Raw genomic sequence first — 27346 nt, forward strand, 5'->3', positions numbered from 1 at the left:
TGTGTGTGTATGTGTGTGTGTATATATACACACACACATCTCACTTGTATATACTAAGCCACACACACACACACGTGTCTGTGTTTAATGATATGTTTATGAAAACAACTGGCCTAGTATATTGGAAGTACAATATTTTACTTTTTATATTTCTAGTTTTGCTTTCCTGTCTGAGAAATATTTGTTTACTGAGAATGAAATGCCTACCCTTCCATGTTATATATCCAAGGGTCTGTCAGAAGAATGGCCAAGTTCCAACATGTGCATGTTAGTAAACAGAATTCCTAAGAGTGGTATTTGGTTGCTCACAAAGAAAGGTCTCAGCTCTTCATAGCTAATTATATTCTACTTCAGTATCACAGTTGAGAAGCACTAAGTGCCACTAACATTTTTTCTTTCCTGTTCACTTGGGCAATGTTCATTGGGTGGATTTGCTAGTGAGTCATTATTACATGGATCATCATTATTTCAAGAACAGGAGTCAACTTTTGTAGCCTATTTACCATGTGTTGGGAGCTGGGCTGGCACATTTATCTGTCCATTCAATTTAGTGAGTGTCTACTAAATGTATTAGTTTGCTGGGGCAGACATAACAATATATCACAGGCTTGATGGATCAAACAACAGAAATGTGTTTTCTCACAGTTCTGGAGGCCAGAAGTTCAAGATCAATGTGTTGGTAGGTTTGGTTTCTCCTGAGGTCTCTCTCCTTGGCTTGTAGAGCGCTGCCTTCTTGCTGTGTCCTCACTTGGTCTTTTCTCTTGCACACACTTTCTTGGTGTCTATTTGTGTATTCAAATTTCTTCTTATAAGTACACCAGTCACATTATATTAGGGCCCGCATAGTGACCTCATTTTATCTTAATTCCTCTTTAAAGTTCCTATCTCCAAATATAGCTACATTCAGAAGCACTGGGGGTTAGTGTTTCAAAGTATGAGTTTGGGGAGGGGGACACAATTCAGTCATTACACTGAGGGCCTACTATGTTCTCTCTGTTCCTGTATGAGGTTCCAAGGACTGAAGGAAACACAGGTGAGATTCCTGATCTGTGGAGCTTAGAGTATAGTGTGGCAGAAATGAATAGTAAGACTCAAAATAAATATTTGCTGACCAGTTAAGGTTGGTTCTATGAAAACAAGATGGATTTAAACTGGGGGTTAGAATAAGTAAGGACTCTTTAAGAAGCAATGTTTAAACTGAGAGCTAAAGGACACTAGGGATTTTTTGTTAAGATAACAGCATTTGTGTAGTGTTTCATATAGGCCAGGTACTGTTCTCAATATATATTTTATTTCATTTAATATTTACAACCATATGAGATAAATAATGTTATTATCCCCATTTTACAGATGATTAAAGTAAGGCACATAATACTAAGGAGACTGTCCCTAGTCACAAGCAGTAAGATAGTTTGACTCACAAATTGAAGCTCTTAACCACTAGGTTAAGGAAGAGGAGTTTGCTGGCTAAGGGATGAACAACACATGTGAGGGTCCTGATTCAAGAAAGCATGGTTTATCTGATCAGGAATGGGAAATAGGCAAGTAGGAGTGCAGCACAAGGACCAAAGAACAAAATGGTGCTAAAGGAGTTTTGTGAGTAGGTCCTGGAAAAATTAGAAGACTTATTTGTGATTTCATTATTCTACAAGCACCAGGAGGCCACTGAAGGGTGTAACACAAGAGATACTGGGCTCTGCAATCCATCTGTTAAAAGTTATCCTAGCTGCTGTGTGCAGAATTGACTATAGACGTACAAGACTCGAGTCAGGAGCCAACTCACGGACCATTTGAAGTCATGAAGATGAGAGACAGTGGTGTTGGTGGAGAGGAAGACAGGCACTCAGGGTTAACAGGTATTTTGAAAGTGAAATCCTTAGGATTTAGTGACAGATGTGTTGGGAGTGAGGGATATGGAGAAATCATTAATGACTTGCAGATTGTGGCTTGACCAGGGGATGAGTAGAGGAAAGAATTTACCAAGATGGGGAAGAATCAAGTTTGGAGATTGGGCAATGGAAAGTTCCATTTTTACATGTTGGTTTGAGACTCTTCCACGCCATTCACGTGAAGATCTCAAGTAGATAGTTTGACATTTGAGTCTGGAGATCAAGGAGGAAGTAGGTCACTGAGGATATAAAAGTGTGTATCATCAGTATTTGGATAGTATATAAAATAATGGGATTGAATGGGACTGACAAGGAAAAGTATGTTGCTAGAGAAGGTGATAGGATATAGAACCAAACTTTGAGGTTCTCCAACATTTAGAATTTGTATAGAAAGGAGACTGAGGAGTATCCACAAAGGAAGTGATACCAGGAAGGGTAATCCTAGGCACCAAGTTGGTTGTGGGGGAAAGGGGTGTTTACGGGAGAGTCATCAGATGTGTCAGACACCGCTGTCCAGAAGTCAAATGAGTTGGAGACCAAAAAGTATCCATTAAATTTGGCAACCATCATCACTGATGACCTTGGTAAGAGCCGTTTTGGTACATGATCTCACCAAATCTTCACAACCACTCTGTGATACCTGATTATTATCCCCATAGCGCAGAGGGGAAGATTGATATTCAGAGTGGTGGAGTCCTAGCCATGACCACACAGCTTGTAAGTGGCCACCTCAGCTTTCAAAACTGAAGCTGGCAACTCAAGGGTCTCCTGAATTCTTCACCATTTTACTCCCTTCATGGTATTGATGCAGAAAAGTAGCAAATGGCAATGTCAATTCCATCCCTTAAATTCAGATTACAATGATAAACATTTAAATTTAAAGTGATTGCCTTTGAAAACAGTTCTGAGTTCTCCTCTCACTTCTGGACCTAGCATGTAACCTTGGAGCTCTGCTTTCCTCATTTTTAAAAGAAAGGAATTTGGATAAAATTTTCAAAGTCCCTCCTAGAATTCTGAGACTTTACTAATATAAGCAACTTCCAGAAGGAAGCCCTGAAACAGCTGTACTTCTTAATGCCAATCTGGTCTTGAGTTGATGTTCAACATGAGCATGTCCAACACACAGACCTTCAGTAGGACTTTTATTGGATGTGCCTATTATGTTTCAAGTACTGTCCTTCCTAGGTGTTTGCTCAGCCTGTTCCCCCACCTGGAGTGTCCTTTTAGTCCCCTTTAGATTCTCAGATCCCAGATGTTCCCGGGTTAACAGTCTTCCCCTTCAGTGCTTATCACACTTCTTAGACGAGAGGTGGGTGTATATTCCCCCTAAATCTTTTGTCCCCAAAATGCCAAGGGGCAGGAGCCATGATTTCTCCTTCATTATGACTTCACAAGAAGCCCTAGCACAATGCTTTTCTCATATGATGTTTGTTGAGTTGAGTTTTTTGCAAATGATAAAAGCTTTGTTGAATTCTGAAAACCCAGGGTCTTGCCAGAGGACTCAGAATGCACCAGGCCTTTATTTTAGCCGAGAGGCACAAATGCACGTTTGGAAAAACAAAACTCAGCAGCAACAAGAAAACCCTCTAAAAATGTGAGGTTCCCTCCCGTGATGACTGAGGCTGTAACCAATTGTGCAAGTACCCATGGAGGCTCCTGGGCTCTGATTTACTTCTAGTCTTTGCTTTCCTCCCTGTTCCTCTCTTTGCTACTCTTCAAATTAAAATGCTGTTTTCTTGCCCGGGCTGCTTCCTAACTTGAGTATTAAGACTAAATACTACAAATTCACCACAGCCTCCCATTTGGCCGCAAAAGAAGGCAAAAGGCCAGGCTCCACCTGATTCAGTTTGGCCATAAAAGCTTTCTCAGAACCTTCCCTTAACACACACACTTGGATCACACCACGGGCACCAGGACCTGTCACTGTGATGGTAAACCGGCGGGTACCAGGAAACACCCAGACACCAGGAAGCTGCTTGTTGGCAGGACCTGGGCGCTTAAGGCTTTGCAAAGGGTGGCATGTGAGCTTGACCCAGAGAATGCAGGGGCTTCTGATATGGAGAAAATGGTAGAGGATCTTCGGAGTCTGGAAAGGTTCGACGGTTCAGTTTGATTGGGCTTCAGTGTCAGACTTGGTTTGGCCTCTGCAGAGCGTTGAGGGGAAGGCTGAACTTGGCTCTGAGCCCTCCACCCTCACATTACCCACTGAAGCACTATACTATCCTCTTTTATATGTGGACATTCCTTCACGAGTTTTTGGGAAAGGGGGGGACTACCTTGCTGAAACTATGTTTGTAAATGCTTGGGCCAAGGTATGCAGTGTATGTGCCAATGCAGAAAAAGGTGGGGCTGGCATGCCTGGTGGGAACAGGTTTCAGAAGATCTTGCAGGTTATGCTAAGGAATTGGGCATGTCGCTCTAGGCAGGGTGGGGTGGGGCAGGGCAGGACACGAGAGTGTGAGATGAGAGGACTGGCTGTGTGACACAGGGCTGTGTGCACTTAATATATCTGAAATCAATCAGCTCTAAGTGCTTGGCAGAGACCGGTACCCCAAGAAGTATGTGTCCTGGGAGATACACACAGACATGCACACACAGATCCAGTACACACACATGGCCAGAGGGTTACAAACACACACACACTCTCTCTCTCAACAAAAAGAGACTTCAAGACCTAGAAAGAGACAGCCATAGAGATACTCATAGAGAGAGACATACTTAGGGAACAGGGACAGACACACAGAAAGACATAAAGAAACAGGGTGGGGGTGGAGGGAGACACAGAGAGACACATACCCAGACACACATAGAAACCCAATGACACTAAGAGAAAAGGGTGAGATATGCACAGAGGTGCACACATAGAGACACACATGACAGACACCAACAAGGGGTCACAGAAAGAGACGCAGAGACACAGACAGACATGGGAAGAGAAATAAATACATAGGGAGAAAGGAAGCAAATTCCTTAGGTACAAGTCGTGGACCACTCCATTCCGGATACGTGCCCTGAGTGGCTGCCATCCCCCTCATTGGCTGCTGTCCCAAACGCCTCTCACAGGGTGAGCCTCTGTTGTGTTGAATGTGATACTGGTGGTCAAAGATGTTTGTCGGCTACCTCTTGCTCCCTGTACCCAAACTGGGACTTTATCAAGTGCTTGACTGCAGAACCAGTGCTTGTTCCAACAAGGGAAATGGGGCTTTTCAGACTTGTTAAGGGGTAGTCCATTAACAGTACCAGATAGCTAAGGGTGCTCCTGGGCCATAGAGCCTGCTGAAATTATTCAAACTAGCCAGTCCTCAGCCTTACTCTGCCTTGTCCCGTCCTTCCCACAGAATCACATAAAGGCTCTGGCTCTGGCCTTTGGTTCTCCCCACCTTCTCTGACTCTTGACCAACCTCAGTTCTTCTCCATGGGACCTCCATGACATAACATGACCCCTACCCTGCCCACCTTGGAGTCTGTGAGGATAACAGACTGTCCTTTCAATGGCAGTTGTTTCCTGATCTGTTGGGCTCACCATACTTAATTAATAATTAAACCCACATCAAAACACTGTAAGAATAATAGCTAAAGTGCCAGTCCTTGAAATTGACTTCATGTGCAAGGAGCCTAGGAACTTCTAGGCGAGGCTATGGAATCAGTCATTTGCTGTGACACTCTGGATACCCAGAACAAGATCCTGGGCCAGGCAGAGGGGAAGACCATGAGAATGGCCCCCAGGAGAGGAATTTGGGGGAGGTAACTGGAGGCTGCCAGTGTTATTAGCAAAGCTATAAAGAAAGGGGTTGATATACTCAAGAACATAATTTTAAAGGAGGGGACTGTTAAGTAAAGGTTGTAGATCAGTATTCTCAGGGACACCGGGGGCAGGAGAAGACCAGTCCCATTTCTTAGCTTTGAGGAGCAAAGGTTGTGATTGGGGGAAGGTGAGCCGGGAGAACTGGGATGGGAGGGGTGAGGTAGCTGGGGTAGCTGGACAAAGGGGCTTTGCCCAGTAAAGAATACAGAGTAATACAGGTTGCTTTCCTGTGCTTCATCCTCCAGGATTCCATGGCCACTGCTGTTGAGTGGCAAGCCCTAAATTACATTGGCCCTGAAAGTCATGTGAGTTGACAACTTTCATGGCTACAACCACTGTTTCCAAGAGAAAAATAAGTTGGAGATAAAATGGGGTCTCAAGAATGTATTTAAGTACTTTTTGCTGATTGTCTTTTACCTGAAGAACTCCGATGATGATGTGCACATTAGCTTATAATGCCACGGCCACCTCTAATCCTCTAGACACCTGTGACACCCAGGCACATCTAAACCTTCAGTCAAGCGGAGAGACCATCAGATCTTGTGGACCGCCATCCTGGTTTGAGGTTTTGCCTTCTTTCTGGGCTATGAACCCAGCTGAGTGCATACTAGTCCCTTGGAAGGTAACACATATGATTTTCTCCAGGATCATATAGGGTTGGGTTTGTAGCCTGCACTTCTCTGGACAAATCCCTTAACCTCCCTAATACTTGGTATTCTCATCTATAACACATGGATGCTTAAAATACTCAGGTTAGAGGATTACAGTAAGAAGTGAACGAGCTAACATGACGTCAAATCCTTAATACAAAGCCAGGCACCTAGCAAAGTCTCCTCCACTCTCCTTGCTACTGTGTTGAACCATATGGTCAGATCGAAACAGCAAATCTCAGCCATTCCATATAGTCCAACCTATTACTGTTCCTATGATCCCTACGATTTACTTGTATGAAGTTGTCTTATTTATGGGCTGCAGAATCCTGGGGGCTCTTGAAAACTCAGCTTGAGGACAATGGCTCCCAGTGTTAGAACTGAACATGATTTCCAAAGCATGTGAAATGAGAGGAAGATTTTTCCTCCCAGTGCCTGAGAGGTCTGTCCCGGAGGAAATCAGGGGACTACAGAGAACTCATCTGAGGTCATAGTTGGCTGTTTCTCATTCTGGAAGCTAGTAGGGAAGGGGGAAAGAAAGCAAGGAAACGAATAAACACAATGCTTTCAGATGATGGTAAGGAATGGGAAGAAATTTAAAGAGGTGATATAAAAAGGAAGTGGGTGGCAGTTTTGATTGGAGGATGGCACAGGGGGCAGCTGCTCTGTGGAGGGGCCATTTGCAAATATGGAATCGCCAAAGCCAGAGTGTGCCTGGTATCATGGGGAAGGGAGGAAAGTCAAGGTGGTTGGCATGTATGAACAAGGGCAAGGGGATGGGAGACAAGGTCAGGAGGAAAGTGGGCGTGGATCACAGTGGGGCCCCTTGAATGGCAGTTGTTTTTCTTTTGTCATGTAAGACCAAAATAATAAAATCTTCTGAACTGCAGCAATAATTCTTAAATTTTATATTGTACCTTTCCTGTAACAAAGACAAAGTTAGGATTTTTTGTTTTTTGTTTTGGCTCTCTTATTTACTTGTGATCCGTAGAATATCCATGGCAGAGGGAAAAAGAAAGTTGGGGTGTACAGGGGGTGGGGGGAGACTGTTGTGTTGTTGTCTTTATTTTATAGCCAGGGAGGACCCTGAGGCTCAAGGGGGGGGGGGCAGGAGGAATTGCTAGAGTTCGCCCCCATGTCTCCTTACTGCACTCCTTCCATGACCCTCCCATGACTTGGTCTTCTTCGGAGCTCTAATTCCTCTGGCAAAATTCCTTTTGACAAAGCTCAGGTATCTCATTATCTAATTATGCACTGTTGTGATTTGTAAAGAAGGTAGCTGTTTGTTTTATTCTGAGTTCCATTCTCCTCAGCAACTCTCACTAATTAAATGTAAGGCTGGAAATAGGTTAGAGGCGCTAAACAATGGCCTGTGTTTTGAATATGATGTTCGTATGTAAACACAGCCCACAGATCACACGTTCTGAAATGCATGTGTGCTTAATTAGCCAAATGTGAGCCACAGGTTGGCATAAATAGATACTCTTCAATAAACGGCAGTGCGTTACAGTGTTAGCTAGAAGTGTGGGAGCCGAGAAGAAATTAATCACTAACACATCTGAGTGTATGTATTTCTTCTTGTAATTAGTTATCCTTTCCATGGTATTAAATGATTTACACCTATCCCAAGCCTCTATTTCCATGGTAACCATGGTTTCTGCTTCAGACCCAGGTTTAGAGTCACTGAATGAAAATCCAGGTAGCTTTCATAGAGTCACTTGGTGGACATTCATGAAATTGGCAGCTAGGTGCCCCCCTCTTAGCAGGCCCTGAGGAAGACACAGATTTTGCATAGAGATGAGTCAGGGGGCTAGAAGTTCTGTCTGTGGAAGAGTCCAAGTAGGCGGGGATAAAGATCCCCAGGGAAACCTCTGTAAAGAAATGAGGGAAAGAAGAGATGATCTCCAGCTAAAGGGACCAGGGAAGGGGTCCTGAAATTTAAAAAGTTACTGTTAAAAAGACTCATATCTAGAATATTAAAGAACTCTCAAAACCCTGTAATAGAAAAAAATGAAAAATCCTTATAAGAAGAAATTAGAAAATGGACAAAAGGCCTAAAAAGACATTTCCCCAACAAGAACATAGCATGGCAACAAAGCACATGAAGAGATGTTTGACATCACCAGAGGTCACGAAACTAACGCGAGCTCACCCACCGGGTGCACAACAAGCCACCAAAGGACCAATGTGGAGCTTTTGCAGGGAGGAAAGGGAGGTTATTTCTTGGTGTGGTGCCACCTGGAGAATGGGGAGCTAATGCTCGAAGTCTCAAACTCCCTAATGGCTTTCAAGTGGGGGTTCTTAAGGGCAAAATTTGGGACAAGAGTCTTCTGTGAAAGTCGATGCTATTGTTTGGAGACCCATGAAGTCATGTTAACAGTTGTTACTTACTTCTGGTGCTGCTCTCTGGTCCCATGGAGGTCTGCTCCATCATGAAAGATTGGCAACCTGAAAAATACCTTTGTTCTTTATGTTAGAGATTTCATGAAGTGTATCTGATGCCTAGGAGATCGGGATAGTGCTGCTTGGCTCCCTGTACATGCTCAAACTATTTGTACATGTGTAAGCTGGGGGCTTATATTTTTTCATGTTACTTTGGTTGACATGCAGGCATTCCTATGTCTTGGGCCAGGGTCTATGTGTTGCCTGGCTGGTCCACCCATGCCTGGGGGCAATATCACTCCTGGTGTTGATTCTTTCATCTGAACTAACCAGTTGGATGCCAGCTTCACAGCCCTTAGGGAAATGCAAGCTAAGACCACACCGACATATCACTACACGAAGAGAAAAACCGATAAAATAAAGTGACAACACAGAATGCTGGCGAGGTTGTAGAGAAACTGTTTCTGTCTGGTGGAAATCTAAAAACCAAACATATCCTCAGCCAGAAATTACACTTCTGGGCATTTACCCCAGAGAGATGAAAACTTACATGCCCAGAAAAACTTGTGTATGAATGTTCAGAGTAGCTTATTTGTAGTAGCCAAAAGCGGACAGCGCCGTGAGGTCCTTCAATGAGTAAGTGGTTGAACGAACTGTACCTCCACCCCTACCATGGAAATCTACTCTGCAATGAGCAGGCGTGAGTGACTGATAACTGCCACAGCATGGATGGGTCGTGAGGGCTGGGTGGAAAAAAAGCCAACCTCAAAAGTTCAAATAACATGTGATTCCATTCACAGAGCATTCTCAAAGGGACAGCATTATAAAGACAGAGAGCATGGCTCAGTGACTGCCAGGGTTAAAGGCAGTAGGGGGGTGAGCATGACTGTGAGCGGACACAGAGGAGGGCTTTGCCTTCATGGGCGTGGCCTGTATCTTGAGTACAGTCGTGCTTATGCATCTACACACACGCTGAAATGACTCGGAGCTATACACACGTTGTACCAGAGTCACTGTCCCGGCTCGATGTGGTGTCCCGGCCTCTCTGTGTGGCACCGCCCACGTCACGGTGTTCCGTACTGGGAGAAACTAGGGCAGGGGTCCACTACTCACAATCTTTCTTCACTGTTTTTTGCAATTTCCTTTGACTCTCTAATGCTCTCAGAGTGAAAAATATTTTTTAAAGTTAGCAATAGAATAAAAATGATAATCACAGCTAACATTTAAAGAGTACCTATTGTGCACTAGGCCTTTGCTAAGGACCTGTTTTATGTAATTTATTCCTAATTCTTGGTGGGGGGGGATGCTATGAGATTTATAAAATGTTACGTCTGCCTTATTGACAAGGACATGGGGCCTGGAGAGGTCAGATAGCTTGGCCCGGGTCAGACAGGGAGTAAGTGATGGGATGAGGATTCGGACACATGCAGTCTGGCTCCAGGTCCACATCTGTCCCCATTGTCGTCTTCCTTGGGCTGCCTGGCGCTTTCAGGAATGTGTAAGCTCTGTTGAGCCGGGACATCTGTGTAGCTAGGGGAGGATGTTTGCATAGAGGAATTCCTGTGGTAGAGCTTTCTTCCCCTCCTGGGCTGGTCTCTGTACTTGCAAGAGAGTTGCAAGATCTCTAAAAAGCCACTGTGAAGTATGGCAGGTGTGGGGGCAGCCCTACTGACTTTACCCAGGTGCCGGGGAAGCGGCTTCTGTAATTAGCTGAGGAAAGTGGAGTTGCTCTGATTTCCACTTGCATTCAATGGTTCTCATTGAAGGGAAGGTCCCCAAGGGTCCCTCTCTCGTATTCCATGCAGAGAAAGCCTAGGAGAAGGGTGGGGGTGCATTTCAAATAGAACAGGTGTTAGTGTTCTTCTTCCTTTTCTGTTCCTGAGATAGAAATCCTCCAATTTCCATGCTGATTTATTTGAGGTTGAGAATATTTCTTTGTCTGCTTCCTATCCAACTGCCTAATCTCCCTATGATCCCAGTCCTAAAAAAATTCTTTGACTTCTGTCAACCTGAAAATGCTTGACACTCGCCAGCCTTCTCCTTCTTTAAGCCCTGAGCCCTGGTCTCCTACCGATTGGCATTTTCCACTTTGCTGCCTGCCTTGGGCAAGGGTTTCTGACACAAGGAGGAAAATCTGAGCAAAGCCTTGTGCTCTCAGGGATGCACCCACAGATTGATTGCGATGCCTTATTTTTCTTGTTACTAGTATAATAGGAGGACAGGTCCCTGCTCCGAAGTGTGGGCTCAGCATTCTGGTTGGAACCAGTTTAAGTCTCCAGTCTCTGAGGCAGAGCCCCCAAGGGAGAATCCTAGCAGAGGAGTGAGTTGCTGGAGACGAGAGAGGGAACCGGGCAGCTGGAGTCCTGGAAAGCACTGCTCTGGTGAAATGGACACGTGAAATCTCTTGGAGAAAGGAGAACGCTGTTCTGTTTTGTTCAAGGAAGAGCTTCTTTTTCTTGTTAATACGATTTCCTGTGACCATTCAACCATATTGGTTGAATATTCAGCCAACAGTCTGATAAATGTCATCCGTAGGCGTTTGAGGAGGTAAAGATGAGCCCTGGGCTCAAGCCAGGTTTGGGGCATCAACTTTGAGCACAGGAGTGTTGGGAAGAAGGTGGTTCATAGGAGAGGCCCAGGATGTGGATTCCAAAGATCTCTGAAAAGATGGAGGACAAGGCCGATATTTGCCTAAAAGTCAAAGGGGTGGCCCGTAAAGATTCAGGCTGAGAGGCTAAATAGGGATGCACATCGGGGGAGCTGCAACCAGAGTGAGGGGTTCAGAGAGGTGGAGGGGGGTAGAGTCTGGAGTAAGGCTTGAAACAGAGCAACTGGAGTTCCTCCATCAGGGCTCTCCAGCCTCCCTGATGGTAGTGGTGTGAATAGTTTGCCAAGATCTACCTCTTGTTGCTGAGGCCACTTTGGGGCACAAGACGGAGTTCATGAGCAGAATCCAGATCCCAAGGCCTGAGGGGATCTTGCTGACTCTTCTGGAGCCAGATAGTTGAGGGGAAGTTCTAGGCAGTTGAGAGTCAGTGTTCATCAAAAGTAACATGACATCTCCATGCTTTCCCTGCACACACTCCCAGTTCTCAATCCTTTCCAATTCAGCGACCCCACTTCATCACTGCCCTTCTCCCCTTAACCAACCACCCCACACCTTATGCATTTGGGGGTGGTTACTGGGGGAGCCCAGGGGCACTTGCCCTCACAGTATCCCACAGAGGCATGCGCCTTCCTCTCTTGGGTTTTGGGCAGCTCTTGCAGAAGTCATGACGGCATGGTGTGTACAGTATAGCCCTGAGCCTCATGGACTCTCTCCAATGGATAATATCCCATTTTGAATCCAAATATTACCCAGGTCCTCAAAGTAGACACAAAGCCAGTGAAGAGTCCCAGCTGTAGATGTGTAACTACATCATACCCATAACGGGAGGCTGCGAAATGTTTTAAGATAAAAGAGAATATGTGGTATTATATGGAGGACATTTCCATGGACAAAATAAAGCCAGCTATGAGAGAAGGAGAGTGTGAGAGAGAGATCACAATGTAGAGAATCTTCAGGAGAAGAAAAGGGAGCGAGGCCAGTGAGGACATTAGTGTCCTAGTTGCATCCTGGCATCTTTGGCAGGACTTTCCTTGTGGTCCACCCCAAGTCAGATTGATTCACCCATCCCCCCACCGTTTTTGTGTCTTCATAGCAGAGCAACTACCCTACTGTTAAGAGTAGTTGACAGTTTGAGGACAGTCAACTTATGTCATTTTGTGGACAAAGTATATGCCATCAGTTTTGTTTTTGCTTTTCCCTTTAAGATTTCTATCTCCTAGGTTCAGGTCCAGTAGAATTCCTATGATCTCTTGATGATTGAGTAAGGATGCTTCCTCTCTCCTCCTCCTCCTCCTCCTCCTCTTCCTCTTCCTCCCCTTCCTCCCCCTCTTCCTCCTCCTCCTCCTCCTCCTCCTCCTCCTCTTCCTCCTTCTCTTCCTAGTTCTCTTAACTCAGTCAAATTCTCCATATATATCTATTCACTGTGTGCTAGGCATGTTCTCAGGTAATGGGATCCCAGCTCTGAGTATGTCAAAAAATGAAAAAATAAACAAATACAGATTACATTTCATGTAAGGAAGGGGGAGACTATGTAACAGTGGGGCTTCTTCTATGTAAAGGAATTGAGAAGTCCTCACTAGGGAGGTGTCCTAGTTGGGCTGCTGTCACAGGACATCATAGCCTGGGTGGCTTAAAGAGCAACATTTATTTCTCACTGTTCCAGAGGCTGGGAAATCCTACATAAAGTCACCCTCAGAGCTGGCGTCTGGTGAGAGCCCACTTCCACGAATAAGATTCTCGAATCCTATTCATAATGTCTCCAACCTCATGACCTAATTACCTCCTAAAGGCTCCGCCTCTCCTATCATCTCTTTGGGGAATAAGGTTCGGATCTCAGCATATGAATTTTGGGGGTGCACAAACATTCACTCTACAGCGGGAGGTAACACCTGAGCATAGGCCTACAGGATAATAGGCACAGGAGCAGCTCTGTCTTTCGTGCATTTCCTTACAGTGACAGGAGACATGGGAAGGTCTTTCCATGGAGTATGTCATTTAATCCTCTCAGCAGCCCATTGAAGAAGGTGCTTCCTTAGCTGCATTCGTAAGTGTGGACACCAAGGCTTACAGACATAAAACTGCTTTCCCAGAGTCACCCAGGACGTGAGGGGGGAAATGGGGATTTCATCTGACGTTAGAGCTTGGCGCTGCTGACCACCACGCTCTGCTGTTAAGCATTTGTGTCCCGAGGGGAGAAGCCCCGGGTTCTCTGCTTTCAGTCTCCCTCCCCAGTGGGTTGAACGTAATGGTTTTCACACTGTGCTCTTTGGAAGCTCTGGGGCTTTTTTGAGGTCAGGATAGGGGTGTGGGTCCACTGGGGTGTCTGGAGAATGGTTCTGCTTCTGTTTTATAGATTAGGCTTCGACAGAATCATTTTTTTTAAAGAGCTTGAAGTCCTTAAAAGAGAGTTAGAAGAGGACTTGCTTCATGAGTATTTAAAAATTTAAAAAGTGAAGGATGTTTGTGGCCACGTAGCAGTCGTGATGGTTGGCGGGGGCTGCGGCAGCGGTGACAGCTGGCGGACACTTGCCTCGGGGCTTCCTAGGTTCTGAGTCCTAGTACTTTGCAGTACGCATCCATTCAGTCCCCACAGCAAGCCCAGGAGGGGGTTTGTGTTACAAAGGAGGGATGAGAAACTCTGAGGTGAGCGACTGGTCTAGGCTTCACAGCTGCTGAGTGGCAGGACCAGGACCTGACGCCAGGGGGTACAGCTGTAGAATGTGTACGTTGTTAACCCATGGTGCGGGGCTGGGGACCCGAACCTTCTGTCACTGGGCTTAAAGGGAGAGCTATGCTTGCCCTGAATCACAGACTTGTTGGCTGTGTGTCCACGCAGAGTGCTTGACTGCCTGCACTGGCCGTAAGACTTCGTCGTTCACCACGATCTGGGATGCTGTCTACCTAGACTCTTTGCTAACAAAAGTGTGACATTTCTTAGGAGCAAAATGTGGTTCCCCAACTTTCACATCCATGGGACTGGCATGGCCTGCTTGCGTAACTCATTTTAAAAAGATGGATTGTTGGTTCATCGCGTTAATGAATTAAGCCAACACTGGCAGCAGCCAGGGCCCAATGGTGTCCTAAGCCAACACCAACAAGACATTTGTTTCTTTATGTGCAACAGGACAGTCAGCCATTGGGTGGCCCTCCTTGACCAAAAATTAATTCTGAAGGTTAAAAGGCAGAGGAAAATCATTATAAACTGTTCACCTCATTTCATTGCCTGTACAACCAATTCTCACCCATGCCATGAGGGAACCTTCCTGCCAAGTGTTCCTAAAAGGGCTCCACCACTGTAGATCTCAGGTCTAGAGTCAGATTCCTGGCGAATTGGAGTTGTTGCCAACTCATTAGGGTGCTTCCCCCCACAGGAGGGTTCAGACTAAGTGACATGATGCAGTGTGTCTTCTGTTAATGGCCAGTCCATATGGAACCATGGAGATGGAAGCTAGCAAGTGTTCCATTCTGGATTTAAAAAGTTTAGTCAGCATAAATCCCAGAGCCTCAGTAGCTGAAATCACCCAGAAAAGGAAACAATATTGATTTCTCATATTATCTAATTTCTGGGCACTGCCTATGGAATCACTCTATCTCATTGAACAATAAAGTATAATATGAGAAAAACGAGAGATGGTTCCAGGGCTTTCCTCACTGCCCGTTTCCTTTTTTATTATTATCGCCTTAGCAGCATCCATCGTTGGAGCCTCAAAGCCACCAGACAGGCTCTCACAAATCTCCCTGGCTCCTTGTGTGGGAGCCAGGCTGAGATGATATGCAGTCCTCTGGATGCTCCTAGTGTCACCGTTCTAGACCCAAACCGAGATATGATTTAGGAGGTCCCGATAAAACTGGGATCATTGGCCTAATCGGAGTCATTTATCCTGTCTGGAGCTATCAAATCAGAGCTTCTGGGTTGCTGGGCGTTGGGTGGGGGTGTTTCTTTTTTCTGGTATATTTCACAGTGATTACTTTGAAAAGAATCTCATTTCTGAAGTTCATGTTCTCTCTAGCATATCCGGGTAGAACATTTGTAAGAAGTAGCCACTCCACTTCGTAGCTCTGTAGGCTGAGATTTGGCCTTTCCTAAAAGAGAATGTCTTCTCTAAAAGCATGATTCTCAAATCAATATCTGCTCACTTGAGTTAGAAGGAAAATGTAACTCTCCAAAAGATGATTCTGCCGAATCTATGAATTCAGAAACATTAGAAAACAAGAAAGCATATGTACCAAGAGAAAAGCAGGATGTGAAAAAAAACAAATCCAAGGGAGAAATATATAATTTGGATCACACTAAATTCTATTTATGCTGAATGTTTTATTTTGTTGGAGTCGTATGTGAAAATAGCCATATTGAAATGGTGAAAATCTTGTATTCAACTCGTGTTAAGGAGAGAGAATGTTCCTTTGAAAGATTTTGCAGTAGCATTTAAAGCAAGGAACTAATTATTCATAACAAATCACAAAATGGTGGGAGAGGGGGAGCTTCACTCCAGAACTTTCCCGGCTTTGCTGCTGTTCCTATGGTAAAGGAACGGCCCAGTCTCAAAATGCTGCATGCAGGCCCAGAGATATTTATTCATACTAAAGAAACACAACTTTTAACTATGTAAAATGATTCCCTTCCGACAACAGTTAAATGGTGTGCCAGCCCACTAATAAAGCAGGCTGACAGGTCATGAAGGAACGCATTTCATCACGACTCCACAGAGGCTGAGGATCTGGATCTTATCACGCTGCAAAGGATCTTTGTTCCTTGATTTTATCTGGTACCTTTTTTTTTCCCCCTCTCTGGTGAAACAACCCAGTTGTCACTGTTGGACAAAGAGAAAAGAAATATATCATTATGCTTTAGTTATTTTTAAAAGCACCTGCTTTTTGGAACACAATTTGCAAAAATTATTTGAAATAGATTAACCTTTGAAATGATAATGACATAAAATTATATTAAGTGATTTTCCTAAAAAATAATTCCCTTTGAAAATAAAGTGTGGCACCATCAGCCTGAAATCCAATGTAGGATCTTGTTTGGATTCAGTTACTTCTGGGTGACTGTTTGATACCCAAATCGTGTGTCTGTTTTCACACCCGGAGTGTCCAACTTGTGGTAGCCCGACCACCCATGAATTTATAGGTCTGTCCCCTGGTCTCTCTGTTAGCACTAGAAAGGGAAGTAGCCCAAGCTTGCCCTTCATGGTTGACCTTTCTGGGCTTCTCATCATTTTTATTTAAACCAGATATTAAAGGTGAAATCTATGGTAGTGATGCACTTGGCTAGTAAGATAATTAGGAAGCACCATTTCCATAATTACTGTGTCACTGTCTCTGGAGGGACATGAAAGCTTGTCCTGTCCCTTTAACAGGACAAGTTACTAATCCCCTTAACATTTTTTTCCCTTTGGCCTGATAATATTTCACAATTTTTTTTTCTTTGTAAAATATTCCTGAAGGGAGGCTTAGGCAATAATGCACAGATTATGGAAATGATACTCATTAAGTAGAGGGCAAGATTTCTAGAAAGCCACAGAGCTGCTTCGAAACATGTAACCTCCATTAGAGGCTTCATTTGAATGTTTATTCATGGAGCAGTAAACGTTTATTATTATACATTTTATTGAAACATAAATTAAAGAACTGTAATTATGTGTATGGCAAACAGTAAAGCAATGTGCATTTGTCACAGAATGAGTAAGACAAGGAAAAATGCCATAATTGTTTCATTTGCATCCAAATCCTTTATTGTATACCCAACAGAAAAATACCCAGAGGGAATAACTCTGTGGATTAATGTTCTGATACGGTGTATAAATTTAAAAAAAATACATATTCTAGATATTCTTTCTAGCAAAGAGAACATCCTGGAATTAGTTTGTCAAGGTCACAAGTTATCCAAAGAAAGGGTGGGTTTCTTCTCCTCTCCTGAGAGAAAACCACAGTGACTCTTATTAAAGTTACTGCTGAGCAAAGTATATGTCCCTTGGCAGTCTGTGCAATGCTGATTGTTTTCAGGATGAGCTCTTTGCTCCCAACACTCAAGCATATTGGAGGAGTTTTTAAAAAGGACTTAAATGAAGCTGGAAAGACAAGACCTTCAAACTTATACTTTCATGAAAACAAAAAATACTTTTCAATGGGAAAGAAAGGAATGTGCAATGTAATCATAATGGCTCTGCCCAGGCCATGTCCTTGTGTGTGCAGGAACTCTTAAGCAGAGGGAGAAGACAAGAATGGTCAAGAGAATCTGCATATATGAGGTTGTTTTTCTTTTTTTCCTGTAGCAGCCTGACATATTAAGAACACTTAGCAATCACCTACTACCCATCCATCTATCCATTCATCCATTCACCCACCCATCCACCTGTCCACCTGCCAAGCATTTATCACATAATATGGAATGTAGGATTGGGGGAAGGAAATAATCAGGAGAAAAATACAGTCAGGAATAGCCCAGAGTTCCAGACTAATGGAAGAGAGGCACGTGCAATTAGTGGTACTTTATAGTAAAAAAGCAGACATTGAGATACATAGAAAGAATCAGAGGAGCCCTGGGGAGTCTGAAGGCGACACAGAGAAGGTGGCATTTGAACTGGCTCTTACAAACTGGGGGGCAATGGGAGAGAAGGAACAAGAAAGGAACTCCGCCTGGGGGAAGGAACACTGTAATTTTTCTTATCAAGGATATGTACTGTAAACACAGCAGCTACCACAACTGCTGATAAAACACAAGGATGACAAATCCAGAAACAGTCTTTGTATCTCTTGAAAGTGATTTTACTGGAGTTGTCACTAAGGCGCTCTTTCTGCCCGGCAGCAAACAGAACCCACGCACATGTGACTTAATGGGAAGACTTTTTTGTCCTCGAGTCAGTCTACCTGGAGTTCCACCTGCCTCGTTGCATGAGCATGCCCTCCTGCCAGAAAAATGACCAGATTTGCATGGGTTTATCATGGTTTTATACATCTTGCTTGAGTTTGTCAACTTTTTAAAGGGCAGTGATGATATGTTTGACTTTCTTCTTGCTGGACAGTTTTAAAAACTTGAAGCTGTCCTATCACTGAAAATCAATCATGAACCAAAAGATAATTGAGAACATGTGTACAGGATTGATCTCAGATTTATAAGAAATCTGTTGTTTTATCGGGACTCTCTTGAAGAAGTGCTTACTGTCCTAGGGGTGAGTCGTGTATGGGGCAGTTGGCTTATAACTTCTGCTGGGGTGTGTCTAACTATACTACAGCGCCCAAAGTAAGTGTCATATGTGGGCTTGGCAGTTGAGAAAACCTACTCAGTCCTTCTCCTTAGGCCTCAGTGTCTTCATTTATAAATGTTTTCACCCTACCTCAGCTTTCAGGTAGAGATAAAACCAGTATTCTAACATGTAAGATTATTGTGTGGATAATATGAAATATGTAGATAAAGTGCTTAGGCCAGTGCTAGCATATTCTAAATATTCAGTAAATTTTATTATTCCTGTATTATGCAACAGGAATTCTGAAGATATTTTTGACAGTCTGCTTCTACTGTAAACCAGAAGGCTCGGCTCTGTAGTGAGCCTTGTGACATGTACTCTACTCTGAACCACGCAACAACCCCGAAGCCTGTGTTTTCTTTATGGCTGGATTTTGCCTTACTTGCTTTGGGAAGTATGTTTTGTAGTTCCAAAATAGATGTCGCCGGAAGTACTCCTGCTCACAGGACCTTGAGGACACCTTGACACGGCCAACTCAAGAATAAAATTAGTGGTCTGTCAAAAGGCACAGGCACAGTGATAGTTTCTGACCCTCTTGTCAATGACTTCCTTCCTTTAGAATATCAGCCAGGCTCAAGCAACTTGTATGCCTTGCATGAAGCAGAAGAAACACAAGGTTTTTCATGTGCCCAGGTTGTCCCCGTTAAGTTGAGAAACTTGAAGAAAAAATAGAAGGTAAAAAGCCAGTGCAGTTAAGAAATAAAACAAAACAAACAAAAAAACTCCCAGAATTTGTGGAGACCCTGTGGAGTTTTTTGGCTTAACAATTGTGTTTTTAAGCCATACATCAATGGTGGGGCTCCAATTGTGAGTTATAATACTATATCATGAGAGGGACAGTGCTCTCATGATATATGGGCACACTACATCATCTCAGCATCACGGCTTTGATGATGTATGGCTCCAAACCACAATGAGAGTTTAAAGGAGCTTTTAGCGACCAGATAGCTTTACATTTCAAATTTTCTAAAAATTAAGGTCTTTTCAAGTCAAATAGAAGCAAGATGATGGACTCTGATGCTGTATAAAGTGGCCCTGCCCTCTGAGAGCCTGGGTATGTGTCTTTCCCTTTTGGCTTTAGGCTCAGAACATGGAAATACATGACAGGCTCTTCTTCAGCTTCTCCTTCACAAGAACAGAAGCTCAGAGAACTGAGCAAACGTGAGCTCGTGTCCGTGCATCTCTTTTGCCAATCAATTCCCCCCATCTTCCGCTCGGCAAGCACGAGTAGCTCACCTTCGCAGCCAAGTACTGGATCACATGAGATGATTTTTGTTTTCTTTGTTTTCAGGAGCGTTTCCACTGAAATTCAGAACAAAATGAACTCATAAAAAGTAGAACAACTTCCTTACCCGGCACTCACAAATTCAAAACAGGGCCCACAGGAAGACAACTTGCCTTTTCCATCCTTTGTCTTTGTAAAGTAAAAGCACTGATTGCAAATGAGAAGAAAACTCTAAGGTGACTGACATCTGGGTCGCTCACCCGAGCAGGAAATGGGAGCTGTGGCTTAGTTCCGTCACCTTTCCTGTCTTAATGATGTGTTTATAAGATGCTGATGTTGCTGAGGAGAATGTACCCACTTTGTTTAAAAACCCCTCGCTTTTGGGGGCAAGGAAATCTCTATCAATTAAGAAAGCAGGTGCTGGAAGAACCTCCCCTCCTCCTCCTTTTTTAAATCCTGCTGCAGTAAACAGAACAAAATGAGAACTCTCCCTACTGTTTGTATAATAGGCCCAAACAGGAACAGCGAGAGACAATTACATTTCAAGTGGCTTCTTCCATTTTCCTTTACTAAGTGAATTAAAGGGAAGCATGGCGGTAGAGTGGCTGCCATGTGGAGAGAAACATCTGGGCAGGAGGAATTAACACAGTCTCCCTACCCATTATCTTGCCTCTAGTTTTTCACTCCTTTGGCTTCCTCCACAGATTCTAATTCTCAAATTACAATAGATTTTCGATGTCCACCTCCTACTCCTCCCTGACTTCCAAAAGGCAAAATATCCTGTTTTCACCGAATAGAAACTTTTTTTTTTTTTTTTGTCTCAAAAAAAGAAGTTCTGGGCTTTCCCCCTGCCCCTTCTTCTATAAATAGCTTACCTATATAATCTGGGTACCAAAGAGGAAAAATTAACACATCACCCATTATTCCAAGGCTGTCAGTTGAACTGTCTGAATGAGGGAGACCTGGCATCTTGAGAGATGGGCTATGTCATCACCTGTTTGAAGAATCCCTAAATTTAATCCAATTCTTCTATAAAGAGAACACTGACACATCATTTAATTATGTTTTTTCTCATAAGTCAAAAGCTTTACTTAGACATCTGTCGTACTGTCACGCCATTCATCCATCCATTCCTACGTCATTGTCAATTGTAACAGGAGCTACCATGTCTGTGAGAACAGTGTACGCTCGTAACTGCACTCAGTGCTCTAGACGCATTAGCACATCCAAACCACGAAGAAATAGGAACTACGACGGTCTCCATCTTTCTAGATGAGGAAATGGGGCTTACTGAGAACAAGTAAATCGTCCAGGATCACCAAATCAATCACAGTGCAGAGCGGAGATTCTAAGGCAGGTTGAGGGGATGTCACATGCTACCTTTGTGACACCACTGTCCTTCCCAACTACACAACTAGTATTTGGGTGAACGTATGTCTGGGCATATTTGGAATAGTCCAGGGTGAGGCCTGTCATCATAAACAGGTGTAGTTGTAAGCAGTGCCGCCTTTCACTCTCAGAAGTCCCACTGCAGACAATAAATTCTACGGTCCCCCAGTAGTAGTGTGCTTCGTGCTCTGCAGTCCTGCTTCTGCTGATTCTAAGTATTCTCCTCTGCCTCTACTGGGAGGACAGAGAAGGAAGGGCAGGAGGCGGGCTTTTGTGAAGTTCTCGAGACAGGCGGCCTGCCGATTCTGTTCATGTGCTTGTTGCCTTTTGTGCATCTTTTTTGGAGAAATGCCTATTCCTACTTCGCCTGTTTTTTAGTTGGAATTTTGTCTTTTGTTACGTTGTAATCGTTCTTCCTAAGTCCTACATACTGTGCCCGATTAGACAGATGATCTGCAAAAATGGTCTTCCATTCTGTGAGTTGACTTTTCAGTTTCTTGACGGCATCTTTTGAAGCCCAGTGTTTTACATTTTGATGACGTTCACCCTCTTCCACTTTTAAGGACCCTTTTGATTACCCTGGGCCCAGGTGGATAATCTGAGATCACCCACACTCTTCCCATTATAAGGGCAACTGGTTAGCAACCTTAATCCCTCTACAGCCTACTTCTCCTTTGCCATGGAACCTGATGTATTCACAAGTTCGGGGATTAGGATGTGAACATCCTGGAGGGGTTATTGTCTGCCTGTGATCTGCTGTGGTTTTGGTATTCCTTAGACTCAGATTTGCCGTCTGAGGTCACTCATTGATCTGAGCGAGGAGGTTCATGTGGCAGCAGCTGGCGGTTGCAGGACACTAGTCATGGAGTAGCTCTCTACCTCTAGCCTTCCCTGCCCTTTCCCCTGCCATGATTGTTTGCCTTATAACCAGATTGCGCTGTATTCTGGCAAGGGCAAAAGATGCCAGTGTGATGGCACCGACCATCCTCGAGTGAGTATGAGGTCAAGTAGGTGTGTTCAAAAGGGAAGGAGAAGCTCCATAGCACAAAAGAGGCAGAGCCTACAAAAATGTTGGCAGGGTATTAAAACTCAGAGAGATCCCACATTTGGAGAAAAACCGAGAGATGACAGGAAGGGCTTTAAAAGCTAAAATTTGCTCAAGCACAGGCACCAGGAAAAGGTGGATCTCCTACTTGATGCAAATGACTTACATTTAACAAATGAGGGAAACGAAGACTTGCCATTGAACAACCTTGTTCATCTGTACAATACTGGGCATGGCTTTCACCTGGGAAGGAGTAAGATAGAAATGGAACTCAGGAGATAACACTGCTTTAAGTGAATTGAAGTTTCTATTCAAAGGCCAGTTCTACCCCATGATCCCCCAGGGACTTGCAGATGTGATCAAAGACATGACTGAGAAATCATGGAGCTTGAGAGGGGCACCAAGGAGCCACGGCAAGGAGGTGTCCTTATATTTGGAATGGATATTTGAGAGGAGTAGGGTGGCCTCCTAAGAGATGGTGTCACAACAGACATAAGTTCGGATTCCAGAGTGTGGTCACTCTCTGCAGGAGGTTGGGTGAGTTGCTTAACCTCGTTGGGTCTATTTTGTCACCTGGAAATGATAATGCATTTATTAAGCACCTCTTGGGACTATTGGAAGGCTTCATTGAAATAGTGTAAATCATCCTAGGGACTGGCATGTAGCGAGCTTTCAATAAATGCTAACAACCATTTCTACTACGAAAGGTAATAATAATTATAGAAACTAGTAGGCTGAGGAAACTTCAGCCAGTATTTCCCCAAAAGTGATTTCCTTCCTCCTCTGCCCGTATCACCATCGATTTCTTGCCAGGATTCCTTTTCCTTAGAAAGTTGTCTGTGCTTATTTATCTCCCTTTCTTCGCCTTCCCCTCTCTCGTAAATCCACATCAGTTTTTTTTTAATTACAGCTTTATTGAGATATAATTCACAAACCATCAAATTCAGTCTTTTAAAGTGAACAGTTCCAAGTTTTTTCTAGAATATTCAGTATTGTCCAACCACCACGACTGTCTAATTCCAGAATATATTCGTCATCCCCAGAAGAAACCTCATTCCCACTAGCAGTGACTCCTCATTCTCCCATGGCAACTGCTAATTTGCTCTCTGTCTCTACGGATTTGCCTCTTCTGGACATTTCACGTAAATGGAATCAGACAAAATCTGGCGTTTTACGTCTGGCTTCTTTCATGTGGCATAATTCATTTAGCATCATTCTTCGACTTGGCAGTTCTTCATTCCTGTTTATGGCTGAGTCATGTTCCATTGTCTGGCTGTACCGCATCTTGTTGATGTAGTCACTCCTTGATGGGCATTTGGGTTGTTTCCCCTAGTTGGCTGTTGTGGATAATACTGCTGTAAATATTCATGTGCAAGTTTTTGTGTGGACATATGTTTTCTTATCTCTTGGGCACATGCTTAGGAGTGGAATTCTGGGTCATATGGAAACTCTGTTGAACTTTTCGAAGAAGGGTCAAACTATTTTCCAAAGCACTGATACACTTACATTCCCACCAACAGTGTAGGAAGGCTTTAATTCTCCATATTCTTGCCAACACTTGTTATCGTCTTTTTTTTTGTATTTTTTTTTCTTTACTTGCCATTCTGTTGAATGTGAGGTGATATTTCAGTGTGGCTTTGCTTTGCATTTCACTACTCACTAATGGTATTGAATCTGTTTTCAGTTAAGTGTTGATCCCCCTGATTTCACTGAGACCAACTCAAGCTTTCAACAACATTGATGCTGATGATTATCCCTTCCTTCTTGAAATCCCTTCTCCTCTCTCAGCTTTAGCACTGACCCTCTCCTGACTTGTCTCGTTCCTCACCGTATCCTTAACTTTTTTTTCTTCCTTTTTTCTCTTCCCAAACTTCAAATGTTTAAGAGTCCCTATTCTGAATTTTTAGCTTTGCCTGCTCTGTTTTTTCCTTAATACTTATCTTCACCTGAAATTAAGTTGTATATTTATTTACTTGTGTATTTTCTGCATTGCCTATTGGAATGTAGCTTTGTGGGGGGAGGGACTTTGTCTTGTTTAGTACTGCATCCCTGGTTCCTAGAGTAGCACCTGGTTATAAATAATTTTGCATGAATAACTGTATTAGAAAAGTATAAATAGATGTTATATAAATAAGGACCCGAGATCTCCATTATTTTATTTTATTTTATTCTGGATGAATAACTTGAACTTTATTTTTTAGGCAATAGGATGCTTATCAATACTTTAGAGATACTATGCAATGGAAGATTAGAGCTCAAGAAAGTTTTCTAGTTTCCGTAAGTGCGATATTGTACAGTTGAATCCACAGACACAGAGGGAGGGATAAAGCTGGATTCTTAACCTGGGTCTATGGATCTCATGGGGGAAGTGTCTGTGAAGCTCAGAAACTGCATGTGGGGCCTCCATAACTTTCACCAACTTTTCAAAGAGTCTGGAACCCAAAAAGTTAAAGTGCCCTGCCAAAAAGAGTAAATCAGCACGTCCCTTTCTGTCCCAAGCCTTGAAGTACATACCTCCCATTTGGGGGTTAGGAGACTGGAGTGAAACTAGCCTGAATATCTCCTAATTCAGAGTTAAGAGGCAGTTCTAGTTGTAATGACATGACTGGAGAAGATCTGGACGCCAGGAGGGACCTGTCACAGTACACACTCCAGCAGAGGCAGGCCGGCTTTGGAGATCCGCGCTGTGCTAAGGGAGGTTGAAGTACCCTGCAAATCCTGCCCCACGCTTTCTTCCCGCCTGAGATCTCCATTATTAAATAAGTTTCCTGGTAGCTAATTGAACATATTTAATTAAATGTATTTAATGTAGTTCTTGTCTGATACCTTAATATGCTCATGAGCATTGTGAAATTTTGCTTGATCATAAAAACTTTTTTGGTTTTTCTAAAGTATTCTAACTTAAGTAGCTAAACTGCTTGAAACCCTAGCAAAATTTAAACTACAGCAAAAAATAAACCCTGGTAAAATTTTGGGGTGCTTTATTAAGTAGAAATTTTGCTACCACTAAGTGGTGATCACCAGGCTTAATATGAACTCATTAAGGACAGGTTATGTTAAAATATCCCCATGTGTGCTGTTCATAGCGCTTTGTTTGTTTTGTTTTGTTGAAATACCATTCGATTGGAAGACCACGGCCATGGTATTCCTTCACAACAGTGAAGTCGTGAGCGGGCTTGATCATGATTTCCTTTTTCTGAGAAGTCGAGCGGGTTGTCAGGATCTTGTGATCAGTCTGTCACTTAAGAATTTATGTCAAGATATCCGGCTGGGTTGAGGTCTATGCCCTTGGGGAGAATCACCTATATCCTGAGCTCTTTGTTGTCATCAGTGTCACAGTAAATCTCAAGTGGTTACCAATGATCAGGAATGACATTTCCAGGACTGGGTGATAACAGAGCTCATAGAGATAGCCCTGAACACTAAATGCAGGCAGGCGAGGTAAAGAAAAGGAGGCAAGAGATGGGCCTGGACCCAGGAGGTTCCCCTAATATAATATTAAGTTCATAGCCAGCTCTCTTTCATTAGTGCACAACAACAGGCACATCCTTAAAGATAAGGCACAGAGAGTGACCGGAGTGCAGGAAGCCAGGGAGCATTTAGTAATGGTAGGTCTTCCATAACCCAATAGGGCAGATAAAACAGTGAGTAACCTTGGTGCGGTGCCTCTGGTCACTTTGGGCAAGAAAGAGGTCAGGAGCCAGATGGATAGTCTAAACCAGTGACATTAGCACCACCTGTGAGTTTGTTAAAAATGCACGTTTTGGGGGCCCGGTGATCTGTGTCCACCACGCCCAGGTACATGCTCAACTTTGAGGACCACCAGTCAAAGCAAGAGAAACAAAGTGTAGCAGCAGACAAACTAGCACCACGCCCCACTCCAGGAGCTTCTTAAATCTCTTCCTTGCTACTGTGGGATCCAGTCCCTGAATGTGATCTCTACTTGGTCTGAAGACTAAATAAATGAATAAATAAATAAGAGTAAATAGCACAGTAGCTACATGTACTGAGTACTGATGATGCACTGAGCAGCATGCTGAGTGCAGGCTTAGCGGATTTGAATCCTCTTAATGACCGTGTGGGGTAGAGACTGTTGCCATCCCTGCTGCAGCTGAGGATCCAGAGATCCAGGCCCTTCTGAGGCAGGGGCCATGGCCAGTAAGTGGTCAGTCTAGGGTTTGCAGTGGGCAGTTTGCCTGCAGAGCACTGGTGTGGAATACCTGATTTTTCCCCGTACAAGGAAGATGGTGGGTGGGTGGATGGATAGAAGAAAGGAAGAAAAGAAAGAAGCAGGGCAGAAAGGAAGGAGAAAAGGAAGAAAGGAAAGGGGAAAGAAAGAGGGAAGGAGAGCTGCGGGTTTGGGAAGCAAGGGTCGAGTGAAGCCTCCTTCTGAAGCGGGCTCTTTTCTTGTACTGTGGCATTTTCTGGTCTCACCTTGAAGTCAGCCAGCCTGTGTCCTTCAGCACATCCCAGCTTCAGCCCATCCTCCATTCCTTTCTCCTAAGACTGTTCCACAGGCAGTTTGCAATTTATGTTTCCTTGTTTACTTGTTCCCCTTGTCTCCCTATGTGAGTTAGTCTTTGTAACTTAAGAATATGCTCGTCCCAGTTGCTGAGCAATCTATGACTGCCTTCATCCTCGACTGGAGAATATTCTGGCAAAAATGTGTCCTTCTTTGGGGACTGTGCACTCAGGGGCTGATGTGAAGCTCCTCTGTGTTCGTTCACCTTGGACCGCCTGTTCCCTGCCTCTGTTTTAATAGCATATCATTTTCCCCCTCCTTGTGCAGCAAAGCCACGGGGACACTTAATCTCACATTCTCCAGAGGCCCTTTGGAAGCTCAGAGCCTGATCTCCGTAATCAAGAAGGGGTGGGCGTGATCAGGGACTAAGTTTGATTCTTTGTCTGCCTCTCTACATTTAGGCTTTTCATTTTCACTTTCCTCCCCACGGTTTGTAATAAACGCAGGAACATAGCTCAAGGGCAGGAATGAGGTTTAACTTTAGCTGACGTACAATAGAGGCTATTTGGAAAGTAAAACTTTCAAATGGCAGTTTAGCCTTGAAGAATATATTGAATTAGATATGCAGTGCGCCTTGATTCATG

The 27346-nt window shown here is 43.8% G+C and overlaps 1 protein-coding gene across 8 annotated transcripts in view; it reads left to right on the forward strand.

The window, feature by feature from the left end:
* Window positions 1–27346, forward strand: part of FHIT (fragile histidine triad diadenosine triphosphatase) — a 1378910-nt gene that overhangs the window by 1179959 nt on the left and 171605 nt on the right. The window lies entirely within an intron of this gene.

The sequence above is a fragment of the Ursus americanus genome, chromosome 14 (genome assembly GCF_024610735.1).
Source record: "Ursus americanus isolate L20-20 chromosome 14, mUrsAme1.1.p, whole genome shotgun sequence".
Classification (NCBI taxonomy): Eukaryota; Metazoa; Chordata; class Mammalia; order Carnivora; family Ursidae; genus Ursus; species Ursus americanus.